Source organism: Acomys minous (assembly GCF_964271855.1).
Source record: "Acomys minous genome assembly, chromosome: 9".
Classification (NCBI taxonomy): domain Eukaryota; kingdom Metazoa; phylum Chordata; class Mammalia; order Rodentia; family Muridae; genus Acomys; species Acomys minous.
Window position 1 is genome coordinate 8,376,558 of NC_140490.1, and position 18,966 is coordinate 8,395,523.

At 48.0% G+C, this 18,966-nt stretch overlaps 1 long non-coding RNA gene across 1 annotated transcript; it reads right to left on the bottom strand.

Moving 5' to 3' along the window:
* Positions 1-11,441: 11,441 nt before the first annotated feature.
* On the bottom strand, positions 11,442-18,893 carry LOC311605080. Its single transcript, XR_014781782.1, has 3 exons — positions 18,724-18,893; positions 12,057-12,271; positions 11,442-11,903 (listed from the first exon to the last, which is right to left on the bottom strand). It is a non-coding gene; the product is annotated as an uncharacterized lncRNA (long non-coding RNA).
* Positions 18,894-18,966: the final 73 nt, after the last annotated feature.

Sequence of the window (18,966 nt, forward strand, 5' to 3'; positions counted from 1 at the left end):
CCTGAGTGACAGACCAGGGCCCCACTGGATACCTCCAGTGTGGACAACCCCAGGCCTCCACATCAGCGGTGGAGAGCTGATTGCCTTGTGTTCCAGTCATCTCATTATTGTGCCAGTACCAAGCTGGTGTCCCGGGAGCCATCCTGTACCTATAGCGCCTGCATTTCCTTCCCAGATTTGATAGTTCCTGCTGTTTTTATCCCCCCAACTAAGCTTCCGACTTTATTCTGGCATCTCTGCCAGTTTCTACATTTTCAAAGTCCTTACCACCTCTCACCTCCCCAAACCTGGCCCTGATCCACATGAAGCTTGCAGAATAATCCTTTAAAAATAAATTTGAACACATCCCTCCATGCTTAAACCTACTCTGTTCTCCCACTTGCCTACGATGTGTGCTCCCAGGCTGTCCTACAGCCTTCCAGGGTCTGGCACCTTCCCCTTCCACCTCACCATCTGCACCGTGTGGTCCTTGCCCTGCTGACGCTCAGGGTTCCAGGCAAGCCTTCTTCTTCTCATTGCAGACACTTGGGAGTCTGGGTGATGGGCCAGCTCCTGAGCTTACACAGCTCCTCTCATTGGAGCAGCTAGATTTCCCCCTGACCTGTCTACTTGGCTCACCTATCTCGAATCTCCTCAAGTCAAGTATTTCCACCTTTGGGGGTTCCCTGTCCTGCGCACCCCATCACCATGCCAGTAATTAGACCTGTGTCCAGTGCCAGGGGACCATGAGGAACCAGCAGCACTGTCCTAGTTATCTCCTTCACAGGTTACCACACCCACATGAAAAACTGCACTCAGCTAGCACAGTGCATGCATCTGGGTCCTAGAATGGAGTGGAAGGCATAATTGGCAAGAAAGAACAAGAGCATCCTGACTCTTCCCCTTAAAAGCTGTCGACCCTTGGGTGGGTCCTTAACCATTCCGAACCTCCGTTTCATCCCCTATAAGACAGCTGGAGAGCCTATCAGTTCATCGCAGGTTGTGGAAGGACTGTCTGAGGGGGCATCCTGCAGAATATTTTGGACAGACGTTCCTTTTGTTCACTGAGGGCGGTGACACTCCCACAGCGACACATGCCATTCTGTTCCCTTCTCTTGGTGCTCCAATGAAGTTGATGTTGCTACTCTGGTTTTTCCTGTTGGGGGACTGTTACAAGAAGCTCAAGTGTATTTGCAGGGACATGCAGCCATCAGATAGGACCAGCTCAGGACACCTCCAGTTTCTCTCACCTACCTAATAAGGAGAGCAAGGGAAGCCATCCTTGGAGATGCAGGATAGAGGTTCCAGCAAGCTAGAGAAATCTGTGGGGTAGAGGGCAGGCATGCTTTTAGTCCCATGGCTAACTTTCATAATGCCCACAAAGCAGACAGTGTCTTAGGCAAAGGCAAGTCACAAGAAAGGAAGCTGGAGGGTGTAGACGTGGAAGATCCCTTCTCACCCTGAGGTAACAGCCCAGCCAGATGACTCCAAAGCATGGCTGCTCTTCCCCACAGGCACTCCTCAGAGGGCAGGGGTCTAGATGGCTCTAGTTGGCTTCGGCTTTGTGCTCTCACTGTTATCTGGGCCACATGCTTGTATTCCTGAACTCCACACTCCTCTCCTGTGAAATGTAGCTAGTATTATGTCTAGGGCTTGCATGAGGGCATGACCAGCAAGCACAAATGGGCCTCTCCCTGGGATCTGAAAGAACTAGGCAAGAAGCAAGCCCCTACTGGATAGACTATACTTCAAGAAGCTGTGTACACATGTGTCCCACCCCCCCACAGTGGTGGCCACCTGGTTGGTCAGTCTTGGCACAATAGGGTCTGTAGAAACACTTTCCACAGAATCCCTAAGCAGTGACCAACAACATATCAGTAACCAGTTCTGGTCACCACAATTTATTGCACTTTTTTTTGGCACAATGAGAAAGAAACATCCAATGTGTGCACCGTCCTTCTGTTATTTATGTGTATCCATGAGCCATGCCTAGTGCTAGGTGCTGAGGCAGACAAGTCATGTGCCAGTTCACCAAAGCTCAATGCTAGAGAATTCGAGGATCACCTTCATGGCAAGAAAGGAAACCAAGAAGGAGTGTCCTTTGATGTGTGGAAGCACAGTAGAAAAGCATGGTCCCCAGATGTATGCCTAGTACCATGAATGTGACCTTACTCAGTCATATTTAGAAAGAGGATCTTTGCAAATGTAATTAACCCAAAGATTTTTGAGATGATGTTATTCTGTAGTATCCAGTGATACACCTTCTTGTAGGAGATAGAGTGCAGAGGCAGAACCAGGGGGAAGACAGCCCATGAGATGGCGGAGGCTGGTGTAGGAACGAAGGACCCGCAATCTAGGAGAGAGATGGGTATGCATTCTTCTCACAGCCCCTGGAAGAGCCAAAATGGTCAGCACCTTGGTTTCACCCTTTGGGCCTCTGAATGGTCGAAAGAGAAATCTCAGCTATTTAATCTAAAGAAAGTAAAGCAAGTGTTTTGCCCAACATTTGGGACGTTGGCTTCAAGATGTGGAAAGAGATGACTTAGGGAGAGTGTTTTGAGGTCAGAGACAGAAGCTCGGAGGAAGGAGGAGCAAAGGTAAGAGAGGTTCAGGAGAAACAAGCACCTGCTCTGCCAAGAGTCAGGCTACAAACGAGGAGAAAGTAGAGGGCCATATGGGATCCAGTAGTCGTGTAGCCATAGGCTTACTGATGGCTGATGCCATGATAGTCCTGCTCCGCACAGAGAGTGCTCTGGGTTCCCCCAGAAGTCTAAGGACTGTGGTCAAGGATTTGTAGCATGAGACTTTAGGAGTGGGGCTGGGCAAAGGCCATCCCAGCATGCAGCCTAGGGAATGGAAGGAGAGGAGAGGGGTGCTGTCAGCAGAGCATCAGTTGCCTCTTGGGTAAGTGAGTGAGTGACCCAAGGAGGCCACCCAGCTCAGGGCATATGAGTGATGATACAGACCTAGTGGCTAGACAATAGAGAAAGAGGAATTCTTAAATTTGGGAACACGTTGCATCCTCGTGGGACTACTAAGAACTGACTAAAGCACATATGTGGTCTGCACGGTACCCAGCCAGAGGGTGCTCAGTATAGGTTGTACCCCCCAAACACCATCTGTTGGACCATATTAAGCCACATTCCGCAGTAAGAAAATCATGCCCCAGCCCTCATCAACATCCACGTAGTCCCAGGGAAATCAATCGGTCTGGCTCCAGCTGTCGAAACTAGAAGCAGAAAGGAACCTTGGACAAATAGTTCTCGGCTCAGCACATTTCTCCATCTGGGAAGAAAACCAGGTGGATGGGGAGGGGAACCAGGCCATCAGAAGGTTATGAGGCCATAAATAAGAGATTTGTGGTAAATAAGCTGGCGAGCATATCCGCTGGCTGCTCTTTTTTATCACTCACCTAGAGAACAGAATTCCCCCGCATCTTTTCTGCAGGCCAATAAATATCCTTCAAGGAGCCCATATTTACATAGTAAGCAAGGGGGAGAGGGAGGGTACTGCTGTTACCCAAGTCCCATGTCAAGAAGGAACAATGTATGGTCTTAAAGAGAATGGCTGTGCAGAGGATCAATGCAAATGCAGTTTCTTTTCCCATGGTGATGCTCATGGGCAGGGTTCAGCCCAAGTTCAAGGATTGTACTCAGGAGCCAAGTGCAGGGTGCTGTGTGCCACACAGGTGAGTCTCTCCCCTAGGCTGGGCTCCCAGCTTCATAGACTGGCTCCATCATTCTGCATGCTGACCACCATCAGCTCCCAACACCCCCAACACACACACAAACACACACACACACACACACACACACACACACACACACACACACACACACACACACACACACACCAAAGAGACATAGAGGATACATCAGGGATCTCAAGTTCAACCACCAGGTGTCATTATACAAAAGGGTTCTCCTGTGTGTGTCAGGCACAGCAGGTAAATAGAGGCAAGGGCAGACAAACTGAGCAGAAATAGCATGATTTTAACCTGGAGTGGGGAAGGCAGCCAGAGGAGCTGACACTTAAGCTGGGACTTCTGCTAGGATTAGAAGATGAGCAAGTACCAAGTGGAGGCAGAACAGAGAGAACAGCCTTGTCCACGGACTCCAGGTCAGGGCACGCAGTCCTGGCATGGGAGGAGGTGGGGGAGCATCTTCTAGAGCACAGTGGGATGGAGGGCCTGCCGATGGCTCCCTTGAATCCTTCAGCCCTGGGGACTCTGTCCTTTAAGTAACAGGACCACTCCAGGGTTTAGGGCAGTAAGGTGGTGTTCCAGTGAGATCATATCTCTGGGAAAAGCAATCAACAGTTTTCCTCCTGACTATGAAGGTCATCTGAGGATAATGCCCATCTTGGGTGAGTCAGCAGAGCACACCTCTCATGTCGGATAGTGGTCCTACCGGCAGGCCTTTGCTTTTCATCCTGGAAAGGAAGGAAGGAATAGAGTAGTGGCTTGTAGGTACTTTACCCAAGGTCACCCAGATGCCAGGTAGCTGAGCTAAGATCCCAACTTAAGCGCAAAAGACCCTGTTGTCTGTGGCTTCACTTGTCTTGGCAAGTTAGCTTGCAGTTGGCCAATCACAACCTGAAAACACTAAATGAAGAGCTGCAGAAAGGAACAGCTTGTAGGGGCTTTAAATATACGCCGTGCCGTTAGGAGTCGCAAGATGAAATCTTGTGTTGCCCAGGTCATGAATCATTCCTAAAGCCGGCGAATACATGTTGCATCCACTACCCACCCATTCGTCATTTCATAGTATTCTCAGTTATCGGGCCAATTGTCATATGAAGGCTCATGTTTAAATGCAGCATAATAAAATATTTTGGGAAGGAGCAAAAGGGAAACAGCACAGTCACATAACGTGTTATTGTTATAACTGCTCCAACTGGTTATTAGTTATTGGGGTTCATCTCTTATGAGGCCTGATTTATAAATTAACCATCATTGGAGGCAGAGAAAAACATCATGCCCAGGGCTGTGCATGATCCGTGTTTCGAACCTGTTCCCCATAGATGGGGTGCAGGAAGGGCACCCTGGATTCTGTTTATCGAAAAGGTCCCAACATGACGCAGCTTGGAAAGAGACAGGGAAACCATGGGGACCGAGACAGCAGGCAGAGGGAAGAGAAGCACAGTGTCTTGTCCTCCACCCTGCACCGCTGTGAGTGTGATTTATGGCCCCAAGTGTCATCATATAGAATGTAACATCCTTTAAACACCAAGAGCACACGCTTTGAACACGCACACACATTTGCATTTGACCACAGTACATTGTTGTGCTTTAGAAAGAATGAAGAAAATGGCTTTCTGAACATCTGGTGGCGTTCTTCCCCCAAGCCCAGATGTGGTAGATTATAAAGACAAGGCAATAGGCTCTGTATGCCAGCAACAATTTCCCAGCACTGCTCCGGCCAGCACATGCTATTCCTCTTTAGACTCCCAAGCCCTAAGACACTGGTCTGGGTCATCATGTCTAATTGCATTCTGGGTCTCAGCTGGTGGAGAGTGAGCTGCTGCCCCCACTTGCTCTTAAGTGCTCAGCGGGGGTGGCAGGAGAGGGAACAGCGGTATGTGGGGTGGGTGATTTTATGATTGGCTAAGCCCTGGGACAAACAGCGTCCTATGTTTCTTGGTGAGCAGTGTCCCTAGGCACCCTGGTTGAGATCTTGGATTGGATGACCTCTTGACTCACTGTCCCTTAGAAAAACTCTCACTGGCACCAAGCAGGCCTAGTCACCCATCACCATGTCACTACCCTGTGTCCTTGTTCTGTTTTTCAGTCCTGGTGATTCAGGGAACTTAGACAGGACCACGTGCTGCAGATGTACTCACTTCAAGCCCAAAGGTAAACAAGTAGGTCGCTGTGTCCGGGCATTCATTTCTGGCTTAGAGGAAAAGCTCCATGCAGCATAGAGCTATAGGGGAAGAAAGTGTGGGCTCATAGGTTTTGGTAAAGAAGATGTCTGCACCCCATTGGTGACCCTCTGTTCTTAGGCACGTTCCAACTGCCAGAGCCCCTGAGGCAATAACACTAATGGGATGACATGGGGATAAGATGAATGTCACGTCAACAGATCAGCTAACCTCGTCCCCAGCTGCAAGCTTCCCCCTGGGTGATCCAAGGTGGCTGAGCATGTTCATATGTACGTGCACATCCCAAAAAGAAGTGGCCATGGAGCAACCTGGCAAATCCAGCCTGGATTGGCAGTGGATGCTGGGGAAGGACTGGCCATTTGAACCCCAATGCTATGATCACTTTGGAGATGTTGCCCATGTCACTCACAGAACTTGTGATTGTCTGCACATGAGAATTATGCAACGCTATAAAGTACATGTGAGTATTTGGAAGGCTACGAGGTAGGGTATAATAACTAAGAATCAATGGCGCCTGAGTAGGTCGGGACACGCTCTCACCACTGTAATCCCTTGTACGCATCCCTTCCACAGGGACAGAAGCTGGACAGCACTTGTTTCTGTCTCTCTACTGTTGATACCCCAAAACCACCTGCGACTGGGTTATTTTTAAGGAATGGAGGTTCACTTGGAGCCTTCGTGGTTCCGGAGCTGGGAATATAAGATTAGGCAGCAGCATGTGACAAGGGCCTCATCATAAATAAGAAGTAGACAAGCAGCTGCGTTGGCCAAAGGGACACAACAGGAGAGGTGCCTTGGCTTATAGCAACCTTCTCTCTGTGGGTAACTAATCCGCTCCAGCGGGAATTAACCCACTGGCAGAAGAATGGCCTAACTCTTGCTTCAAGTGATGCAGACTCCATCTTGTCTTCAAAGCTCCACCTTCCGATGCTGCCCCATGGTAACCAAACTTCATGTGGGTTTCAGGGGGGGGAGAGCCATATTCAAGCTACCTCAGCTCCAGCCAGACACAGGCTCCAGTGTGGGTAGGAGCCTGGGTGAGGAGAGCAGCCTGCCACCCACCCACTCTTGCTGGGTGGTTTGCAGAGCATGACTCTATCCCCAGTCTTCATCTAGCCCTCCCGTGAGCTCCAGACACTAAGGCAGGACCAGCCTGTACTTGTCTCATCACCTGTCCCTAGGCTGCTCCCCCTGCTCCTGCATGACATCCGCAGTGTCTTTAGCCACCTCACAAGTCCTTGGTGGAGGAATCCTAGATGAGAACAAATTGCTCATTTTTCTAATGACTCTAAGAGCTGGGAGAAGTCTTTTTCCCCTTACATCTTCATTTTCTTATCCTGTGAGTGTGCAGTACCCATGACCTGATCTGCACATGGGTGTGGATTTAGACTCAAGAGAGCCTGGCTAAGGGGACTGTGGGAATGGCTTAGTTAGGAAAGTGCCTGCCATTCAAGCATGAGGATCTGAGTTCAAAACCAATACCCACACAAACTCTGAGCATGGTGGCATCTATAACCCCAGCCCTGGGGGAAGCAAAGACAGACAGAGCCCTATAGCTCACTAGCTAGCCAGCCTCGTTGAATTGCTAGACTCCTGGTTCAGCAAGAGCTTGTGTCTCATAAACTCTGGCAGGCAGTGATCCCAGAAGACAGATGATATTGACTTCTGGCCTCTATGCACATGCACACAACACATGCACACCCCCTCCCTTCCACACGCACATACACTCCTAGGTATGAAAATGGTTTAGAGGTTTGAAACCACCCTGCCTGTGTTTCATCCTATCTCACCACAGCCCCTGAGCTGGAGTACTAGAGGCTGTTTAACTTTGTCCCTTGGTCCAACCCATGCCTCATGAAATACTAACTAAAATAATAGATAAAGTAGAATCTAATGTAAGTTGATAGATAGATAGATAGATAGATAGATAGATAGATAGATAGTTAACATTGGCCATTGAGCCCAAGGCTGGGCATCAACCTCCCTCAGATACTAATGCTAAAATCAACCTTCTCAGGTTCAAAAAGAAACAGAGCAGCCTGTAACCAGAGCTAAGACCCCTGGATGCAGCAAGATGGGTGGGCTCTGGTTTTTAAAAATAAGGCTGGACCTCATTTTCTGAAGCAGAATCTGAATGGCCCTGGCCCCACTGCCCCATGCATTCTGAAAAGAGCATCCACGCTACCCGTCTGAAGCAGGCCTCCTTCAATGGAGGGCAGCCCATACTCCTTCAGATCACTTTATTGTGTCTTTGGCCACTCAAGTTAGATGGGATGTCCCTTCCTAGGGAGTGAATCTTCTAACATTGTCACTTGCTGATGGGTCCTGTCACGCTTCTGTGGTCAGGTTTGTCACCAGACTCCTCCGAGAATTACCATAACAACGCATCACAGAGAGGGTGAGTGGGAGAAAGGCTGCCACAGCTCTCTCTGACTTAACGTAGGCAGTTTGGGGACACCCCACTCCTGTTTAGAGGCTGCCTCCTTTGCATCCTGCCTTTGGGGTTCCACCAGTCCAGGACCAGGTGCTGTGATGACAGACAAGAGCCTTTAAGATGGTCACCTCCTCCCTTGGGCAAGCCATTCCCTCTAGGTGGCTCAGATCCACTACAGTATGAATAATGTCATTCTGAGAGAGCTGAAAGGACAGGTCACCAAGAGGAGGGTTTGAAAGCACACTGGGGCACTTTAATGAAGCACAGTCTCGATTTCTGAGCATTTCTCAGTAGTTATGAACACTGTCCTCACGACAGTTCCTTGATGGGGGCCACAGCTTGCCTTGTGTCTAAGGGATCAATGCTGGTAGCAGATGTGTACCACGCTTCAACTCCGACAGCTTTGCCAGCAAGGGTCCTACCTGAAAGCAGTTTTAAAGGTAACAATGGTGCCACCCATTCAGCACAAAGCCACTTTGCATTCTTACAGCTGAAGTAAGGGCAGGGTGGGTGTAGTTAGAACACAGGAGGAGTGCTAACAAAGCCAAATGATCCTCTCTTAACCTTTCGATGAGCAGTTCTATGCTGTGACAATGTTCCCAATACTCCAGAGAGGACCCAAAGTAGCATCCTTACCCTACCGGACACTGATCAGGAATAGCCATGGGTACCACACCCATACTCACGTTTGCTCTTGTCATGACGTCCCAGAGCTATGAGAGTCAGATAAATCTTCCCAGAGATGTTCTGGGGAGAGGGAAGGGAGACCAGAGACACTGCTTCTGGAGATGTCTTGCCCTGAGAAAGGCTTTGACAAGCTTTCCAGTCCCCCAGAGCTCAAGAAAACTACCCAGCTCTGCTCCTTGAGGGTGCTAGTAACATCAGGGTGGCTACACTCAGAGCCATTTCCCTGCCAAGGTGATGGAAAGGGAGGTTGTCCAAGCAACTTTTCTATTTAGATAAGAAACTACCTGGTCACTTCGATCAATACTACCGGCTGTCCACATTGCAAATTCTTTCCAAAGAGCTCAACATGAGCCAGCTACTATCCCCAAGCCCTCCCAGACAATGAAGGAACTGTTGTAGACTTTACTTGATGCTTAGCTGAAGGTTGTTTCCACATGTGCCATCTACAGGGAAGTCGCCAGCCACCTCTTTGACTGGCTCTTGTTTTGTAGTGTGTAGAGGTCCTGGGAGGAGGGCTAAATGATCAGTAAATGAGACTTAGAGTGTCCACAAACCTTTATATAGCCACAGCTCTATGCAGAATGTTGGGTGCCAGAGAAGTTTTCTAGGAGATAGTTTTTCTTTTCTTTGTCTTCTTTATACTATTTTTTTGTTTTTTGAACAAACTCTGAAAAGACCTCTGACTCCACAACAGGTTAAACACTGTAAGAGTGGTTCACTTTGATCCTTATATTAAGGAGATGGCCTGACCTTAGTTATATAGGTCTTGCTCTGAGATGTAATTTAATGTTATAGTCCATCTGTCATTCCAGGTCAGATGAAGAACATTCCTGTATGTTCAGCTGCTTAAGTCTTATAGAGGGTGGGTTTGGCACTGACAAAAGACCCATGCGATACATTCTTTAAAAAAAAAATCGATAGTAAACTATCACAAAGACCTTGGAAAAAGACATATGGAAAACTGCTGTTTTAGAATTTCCATGTGTATACACACACACACACACACACACACACACACACACACACACACACACACACACTTTTAAGTTTAAATGGAGTTACCCTATATGAAGGTGGGAGGAATAATACTTCTCCCCAATGTCATGGGCTATCAAATAAAAAATACAAGGTATGGGCTACCTCTCTTTGAGTTGTTGCTCGGTGAAGTCTCATAAATCCTCCAAACAATACAAGCTACTGCCGTTGCTCTTGGTTACCCTCCAGAACATGATGGTAAGAGCCTATTGTTGAAGACACCATGTGCCTGAATCATAGGATTTGGAGAAATCGAACTGGAAAAAAAAAAAAAAAAGGAAGGAAAAGGAACTGCTGCCAGGAAAAGGGCATGTGACAACATGAATGTCACTCAGTGAGACTAGTATGAGTGTCCACGTCTCCGTCCTTGCTCCAGCCACCGGGAGCAATGTTCTGCTTTTGACACTCTTGTACCTAGGATGTTTTGTTTTAGTTTCATCTCTTCGCTTATGTTCTGGCATCACACTGAACACCATGGGGATGGTTCAACAGACACAGGTGGGTTTTGCTATACCAGAAGAACTTTCGATGACAGGCTTTTATATACATATTATTTTATTTCCCTGATGATTTTAAACAGTGGCAATCACAAACACTCAGTGTTTATGTAGGTGCATGCATGGTATAACTGATTTTTATATGTTAAGTCATGAACTGGCCTGTGACTGGCCTGAGACTCTGTTATTTTCACTACATTTGAAGAAACTGAGGAATAAGAAACAGTGGACAATTTGTTATGGTCAGATGTCAGCTGTACCACTCAGAGCCCCAGCCTCTGGCTTAGGCTCTATGCTTAGACCTGGAACTCTCCTACAGTCTAGTTCTTGTTGGAATGAGACTGCGTGTTTCCACGGCATGGGAATGGTGCACACTGGGCAGCATGTTTTAAATTTTTGCTCATTATTTTTTAATCAGCCTATATTCATTATATATAATGGATTTTATTAGGCATTTCCAGACATATATATGGCATGTTTTGATCATCCCCACCCTTTACCCTCTTTCATCCTTTCCCTGCTCCCTGATTTTCTTTTTCTTCCCAGCTTGGGCCCTTTCTACTTTCATGGCTTTTGTTTCTTGTCATTGTTTGTGAAGCCCCGGTGAGTTCTGTCCTGCTTACTTGCAGGAGCACAGACCTGTTTCCAGGAGCACCTCCTTAATCTCCTCCACACTCTGCTTGGTCACATTGTTATTCCTATCACATGATGATGTTGAAGACTCTTGAGACAGAAGACATGATTCTGGGGCTTAGAGGTCAGTGCTTTCCTCCCTCGTCGGAACCCTCAGAGCCAAACAGGTGTGGCTCCTTGCTTGCCTGCTTCCCCGTGGCAGTCTGTAATTATAAATGCCCAGGCCTGTTCAGAGACACAGAAAAGCACCACATTTTCCATTGCAATTGACCACTCAGTGACAAAGTATGCAACAGGTCTCTTGTAGGAGTATATTTTTAAATCTATTTTTATTGCAGTTCTTAAGCCTCTACATCCCTTCCAACTCTTGTCCCTTGCAACACTCCAACACCAGATAGGAAAGAAGGAAGGTTAGAGTGGAAAGAGAATGTAGACATCTTTTTAGACTACTTCCTGCTGGTTAGGGACGTTGAGTTCCTTGGGGGCAAGTCCAATCTTCATCTGGTCAGGATATCGCCAACTCATTCTTCTTGTCTCTTTTCTCTCAATCATTTGACAAACCAGCAGCAGCAGGAGCAGGAATCAGCAGGAGGAACTGCCATGCCCCTCTCTTGGAGCTCTGGTCTTTTTATACCCTCTCTAGAGTCCCTAGAATTAAAGCATCTTCAGCTGGCAGAACCAAGCCTCAGCCAGAGCACACACGAGGCAAACAGTCTGCTGCCGTGGACAGTCTGAAGCAGCCCCAGATCCCACATCTGTGATTGAAACAAAAGTATGTTTCCATGTTTAAGGCACCAGAATTCTCACTACAGTCTCTGTTGGCTTTGTGACTTTGACAAGTCTACGGAGCTGATTAAATGGGAATTTTTACCTGGTTAAGGCCAATAGAAACTCTGCAAATCACTTACCCAGGAATTTCTGGAAGTTTTCAAGGTATCTAGGTCATCCCTGATCCCCATGCCTTCACTTGACAATTAATGACAGCATGACACTTGGAGACACCTTTTCATTGTTTCCAGAACTTGCTTTCCCAAGGAGGCTTGTTGCTTGGTTTCTGAAGATCTGAGTACTTCTCTCCTCAGCACTGAATGGCAGACCATTTTTCTTTTCTTTTTTCTTTTTTCTGCAGAGAGGGGAAAAAAAGGGAAGTGTAATTTTCAACTCTCAGCACAACGTGCCTTTGATTAATGTATATTGTAATCATCACAGAATACACAGCTGTCTATTAACGATGGAACCAAATGAGTTGAATAGATTATCAAAGAGCAGCAGCCCCAGTCCCACTCGGAGGTACATGCTTGTCTTTAGAACATTAAGCTCATAACAGCTTTGAGGTTGATTCCAATTTCCCTGACAGTCTGCAAGAAGGGGAGGATGACCAACGAATCCAAGAGCAGGAAGAGCTCCTGCATCCCTGTGGCTGAAGGATGGGGGAACAGGGTTCTCTTGACCTGATTATTCCAAAGGGATAGGGGAGGCAGAGAAGGGATTTGAGGCACCCAGAGCGCAGGAGGCAGAACACTAGGATTCATAAATAAGGGAGTGAAACTTTCTAGGCTGCCAACAATAGAGGTTTCTCTGGACACTGCTTAATGGGAGGTACTGAAGTGGAGGAAACAGGAGAGGAAGGAGGGAAGACTAGCCATACCCTCCAGGTCACTCAGCCCCCAGAGGGCCTTTGTGATGGTTCATAATGTCCACTGACTGGATAGGATCCGGGATCACCTAGTGGACACCCCTCCGGGCACACCTGGGAGGGATTATTTCGATTAGGTTGAGATGGGGAGACCCATCCTAAAAAATGAGTGCCATTCCTCCCTAGGGTTAGATTCTGGACGGAATAAAAAGGAGAGCCATGAGCTAGGCAAGAGGACTCACTGTTCTCTACCTCCTGGCTTCAGATGCATCATGATTCGCTGCCTCAAGCCCTCGCAGCCATCACTTCCCCAACTAGGAACCGCACTCTCGAAGGAGCTGGGAGTCACAATAAACCCTTCTCCTCAAGGTTCCTTTTGTTTTAACAGCATGGGAAGTAATGAAGCCAGCCCTGGACTTGACTTCTCTCCTGGGAAGACTGGGCTCCCTCACAGGTGTCCCAGGCCGTGGGGCCAGGGCCATTGGGAATGGTTTATTCTAACACCCTTGAGATTGACTCAAACAGCCTTGACATCACTGGTCCAACTGACCAACTTTCCACCCAAGTCACCCCAGGCCAAAGAACCCCAACAATCCCGTGTATAATTCATAATTCGCTTCCACATTTAAACCTCACCCAGTGTATCAAATATTCAAATTCTATTTGCCCCAACAATGCCCACTGTATATACTGTCACAAACATTTATACACACCCACTGGGTAGGTGTATATAGTACAACTGATTGTCTATTTCTTCAGTGACTCTTTTACCTTTATTCTTTTCTTACAGTTTTCTCTGACTCTACTCACTTTATTGTTTAGTCTAATTTTTGTTTCTATAACAAAGTGCCTGAGACTTGGTGATTTATAAAGAGATAAGATTCATTTAGCTCATGGTTCTAGAGGCTGGAAAATGTAAGAGTGTCATACTATATCTATTGAGGGTCCTCTTGCTACATCCTTACATGGCAGATGCTATCACATAATGAGACAGAGCAAATGTGCTAGCCCAAATCTCTCTTCCTTATCTTATAAAGCCACTAATACTATCATGGGGGCTGTATCCTCATTACCTTGCCTATTCCCAGCACTTCCCAAAAGCCCACCTCCAAATATATATAACATATGTTTCCAAAATATGAACACTTAGGAACACATCCAGACCATAATAGTCACTCTTCTCCAACCCACTCTTTTGTCTTCCTCCATGTCCATCTGAAAACTTCCTTTCCAAAGTTCAGATGTCATCAAGCAAGATCTTTTTTAATATTTAAATTTTTATTAGATTTATTTAATGAGGCTTTTTACCCCCACATGTGTCTATGCACCACATACATGCCTGGTACCTGAGGAGGTCAGAAGAGAGTGTCAGATCTGGAGTTAAGTTTAGTTGTGAGCCACCATGTGGGTGCTGAGAACTGAACTGCAGTCCTGTGTGAAAAAAGCCAGTGCTCTCAGCCACTGAGCCACCTCTCTAGGCCCTGCAAGGACTTCTTAACCCCTTATGTTCATGTCCCCCTTCCAATTCAGGCTTCAGTGTTCTCTTGTGACTTTCTACATCTGTATATAAAAGCGCCAAGTCGGGGAGTTGGAGGTCTTCCTGGCTGCCTCGCCTCCTTGGCTGCAAGAATAAGGAGGGTGGGCAGTGTGGCTTGCTCCCCTTATACTTGTCACAAGACTTGGCTCACGGTGAGCTATGAGAAAGAATCAAAGGTCATCCCCAGCTTCAAAAAAAAACTTTCCAGACCACCCCTACCTGCCTCTTTTTTCCATTCTTAGTGGGACAGAAAGGGTGGTTTTATGTGCCACCAGACAGAAATAACTGTATCTCAGGACATGCATTGCTGTCCCCGAATCCCATGGGTGGAGCTTTCAGCTTGATCCTGAGCCTTAACTGCCTACAGTCCAACCTCAGAAAAAGTCAGTTCTCAGGATATAGCGCGCGCGCGCGCGCACGCGCGCACACACACACACACACACACACACACACACACGCATGCACATACACACACACCTGCATGGAGTAGGGTATGCTGGACAAGAGGAGTTTGTTTGCCCCATGTGTTTTAGGGACTTCTCCTGGTTCAAAGCTTATCTCTGTGTCATGTGTGGGGCAGAAGACAGACAGAATCACAGGAAGGTAAAAGGATTCTGTCCCTGGTAGTGATTCCCAAAGTTAGTGCATACACAGACCACCTGGCCTCAGGTCATCAAGAGCAGGCTCCATGACCCTCAATGACAGGTTGTTAAGACTTCTGGGAGTTCCTGGGGTTAGCCAAGGAGAAGCAAGCTTAGGAAACACCTAGGGAAAAGATAGAGGCAGGAAGGCTACCACTTGCTCCAGGAGCCTTGTTTTTAAGAAAGCAGGAGGGGGAAGGATGCCAGTAGATAGACTGGTACCTGGAAGCCTGCCAGTCCTGCCCCTCTCGGCCAAGGGACAAGCAGTGCCAACACACTGTCTCTGGAGCAACCACGTCCCCAAGCCCAGGCAGCCGGAGAGTTGAACTGCCTCCGAGGTGCCCCGTACCCATTCCTGGGTTTTGAAATATGCAAGGCCACCCACCCTTAAGGCTCACTTTCCAGCTCCTGTGTTCTGCTGAAAGTTCACAAGCATGTCAGACATCGGCAGGGGATTCTGGCGAGACACCCCAACTCGTAACACCGCAGCGGGGCAAGAACTGACTTTGCAAGGCCATGGCTGGGGAGATCATCAGGCAGGGTGGGGGCAGGATGGGCTGCAGTCTCCTCTCCAGGTTCCTCTGCTCCGTCCTCTGCCATGACCCATAAATTCACCGAGATGAAGTCATTCCCCAGCCAGGGCTGTAAAAAGTCAGCTGCATAGCTGGGGAGTTTGCAGCCGAGTCAGATTATAAAATAAAACCAGAGATTCTGGAAGGGGAGGGTCAAGCCAGCCAGGCCCTGGGGGAGGGGAGATGGCTGTTCTGTTGTTTTTAACAAGCACCAGAAGGTTTCAGCTTTGTAAGATTGCTCCCCCTGCTCCCCCACCTTCCCACAACTCCCTTTTGAGAGGGATCACGCAACTGCAGGGCTTCTTCAAGTGTTGCAAAAATAAAACCAAAATACAAACTTTAAAAACCAGCCTGAAAGTTGTTTCTTTCCCTCTGTCTGAAACAGACTCCAGACTTTATTCTTCTGAAGTCTCCTAAAATTTGACCAGGATATTGGAGCCTCAGAGAAGTCTCAGAGTCTGCATCTTTCCTTCCCTGACTGAGTCATAGAGCCAGGAAGCTACAGTGGCTTGGGAGCTGAGCATGCCATGGGACAGCTTTCTGATCTTCAGAGCAGGCGGGCTCTTGCCAGCTGCCTATGGTCCCTCCAGCTCAGCCCGCACTGCTCTCTCCAGCTGAGAGCTGCTGAGTATTTGCTGCATGCAGACACTAGGGGATGTTCTGGGATTAGAGCAGTTGATAAGGCAGACCAAAAAGAAAAACAGAAAACAAAACAAAACAAAACAAACAAAAAAACCAACCCTTGTCTTTGCTTTCTCTACCTGCAAAGGCCTAAATAGCCAGTACCTTAAAAAATGAGGTCACACACATCCTTGTCATCCTCTTGGCATGGTCAGGCTGAGACCATCTCACGTGTGCAATAACCTCTTAGCTCACCCAGTACCCGTTCAGCCTCTGTACATCATGAGAGGGGAAATGAGCTGTGCAACAAATGACTCCAAACACACAGATCAGAACAGTGAGCCTGCATTGTCTCCTGGGCTCTCCAGATGTACAAAGGATGAGGATGTGATGTGATCTGATGTTGACATGACTGAGGCAGGTCTTCTGCTCTCCCAAGCACACACGGAAGTTGTTGTAAGGGCTTATTGAGGGGCTTGTTGGACCACAGGGCTCAGTCTTTCTCTAATTATCACCCTGAAAGTTGTCCTCAGTTCGTTGCTGCACAGACCTCAGGGTAGAAGGGCTTCCACCGACAGCGGCTTCTTTGAGCTGAGGTAATGAGTGTGTCCAAATGGAAAATATATACGCTTCTTATGAGTATGGTTCTCCTGTATATCTTTGTATTGTATTTGTGAGAAACAAGTTACTAGGTCCAGCCTAGGTTCAAGGAAGAGCATTGCACCGGGGCTGAGTTCTAGGGGGTGAGAACAACTGGAGTCCATTTTGGAAGGTATTTAAAACCAGATCTAAGCGGTGATAACCGTGGCTCCAATGTGCATTGAACATTTTCCATGCCCTGGGAGCTGTTTTGAGCACACTCCGTATGAAGTTTTAGTTCATCGTCACTAAAATTCAGGCAGTAATTTATCTTATGGCCATAGAGTCCGATCCTATGAGACATACTGAAGTGATCGAAGGCGACCAGTCCATAAGTTGAAAACGCAAAGGACTCAACAGCTGATCTTTTCTAGAGCCACACCCAGTATTATGAAATTGCCTTTTCGGAAAGCTCATGTGGGTGTTAGTTGGCACACTTTCATTTGCACAGATGACAAATCTAGAACCCAGAGAGCCCAAATAACTGACCAAGGTCATACAGCAAATGAGGAGACAAGGGGAAGTGGGACCTTGTGTCTCTTAGAGACACTGGTTTCTAAAGGAAGATGGGTGAGCGAAGCATTAGATTCATAAGGCAATATCTCCTGTGACGCTGTGTAGCATGTGGCGGGGTGTGGTGGGAACCAGCATTGCGTGAGGTAATGTGGGTCGTGAGGAAATCTGGGACATGAAGCAGTGTGTAATGGGAAGCACTGCATAGCAGGAAGCCGTGTGGAGCGTGAAGCCATATGGAGCATGAAGCCATGTATAGCAGGAAACCATGTAGAGCAGGAAGTTGTGTAGAGCAGGAAGCCATGTAGAGCAGGAAGTTGTGTGGAGCAGGAAGCCATGTACAGCATGAAGCCGTGTGCAGCATGAAGCCGTGTGGAGCATGAAGCTGTGTGCAGCATGAAGCCGTGTGCAGCATGAAGCCGTGTGGAGCATGAAGCCATGTGGAGCATGAAGCCATGTGGAGCAGGAAGCCATGTGCAGCATGAAGCCGTGTGCAGCATGAAGCCGTGTGCAGCATGAAGCCGTGTGCAGCATGAAGCCGTGTGCAGCATGAAGCCGTGTGGAGCATGAAGCCATGTGGAGCAGAAAGCCGTGTGGAGCAGAAAGCCTTGTGGAGCATGAAGCCATGTGGAGCATGAAGCCGTGTGGAGCATGAAGCCGTGTGGAGCAGGAAGCTGTGTAGCCTGTGAAGCAGCATGCGGCACAGAGCGGCATGAGGCATGAAGCACTGTGTGGCATGACAATGGGCCTAGCTACCATTCTCCTGACCAAGAAATGCTCCAGAAACCCAGCCCATCTTTGAACACCAGACTGACCATGAAGCTTGCAGCTTCCCTCTACCCCAGCTTAGACATGAAGTTCCTGGTGTCTGGTTGGACCTATGGTTAGTCCGTGTCCCTTTTCAGGAATATTTAAGCTTGCCTTAGCTGGAAAAAATAGGCCCATCACAGACATGAGTGTAATGGACTGGTTTAAGTTTTCCTGGGGGCTTAATAAAAGGTGGTAGTTTGGGTAACAGCTCTGCCATAGGCCCTTCTGTTAATACTTATCTAGCTAATGCATCTTGCAAATGGCCTCGTGCAGCTTTGGGGACATTAAGACGACTTCACAATGTTGTTCTACATATGGTATTTCTGCCTTGGAGTTTTTTCCCCCTTTCCACTTGTATAAATTATTTTACGATGAAGGTGGTGGTGCTGAGGGAATAGGGGCCAGAGGAAGGGTTAGAATTTCACAGGATCCAGCCCGAGGCATTTTTGGAGCCCAGAGGGAGCTCTGCCCCACATTCCTGAGCACAGAGACCAGGAGGAAAGGAAGCTAAGTGGCTGAGGAAGCCCAGCTGTGCTCACACGCATCCCATCCTGGCCGAGAAGGCATCTGTTCCCTCGAAATGACATATAATTTGAGTAGACTCACCAAAAGGACATGCCAGGAGTGGATGAGTGTAATTTCTGCTGTTACAGGGGGTCCCAAGACTGAAGCCGTCTTCCCTGTCTTTAACAGGCCAGCCAAGATAGCAAGAGGCAGGGCGCAACCTGAACACTCTGAACACAGGGCAAAATTCCGCCTTACACATACCGACCCCAGATGTGGACCCAGCACTTGACTGATGAGCTCATTCCACACAGCCAAAGGCGTCTCTGTGCCAGGTACCACGCC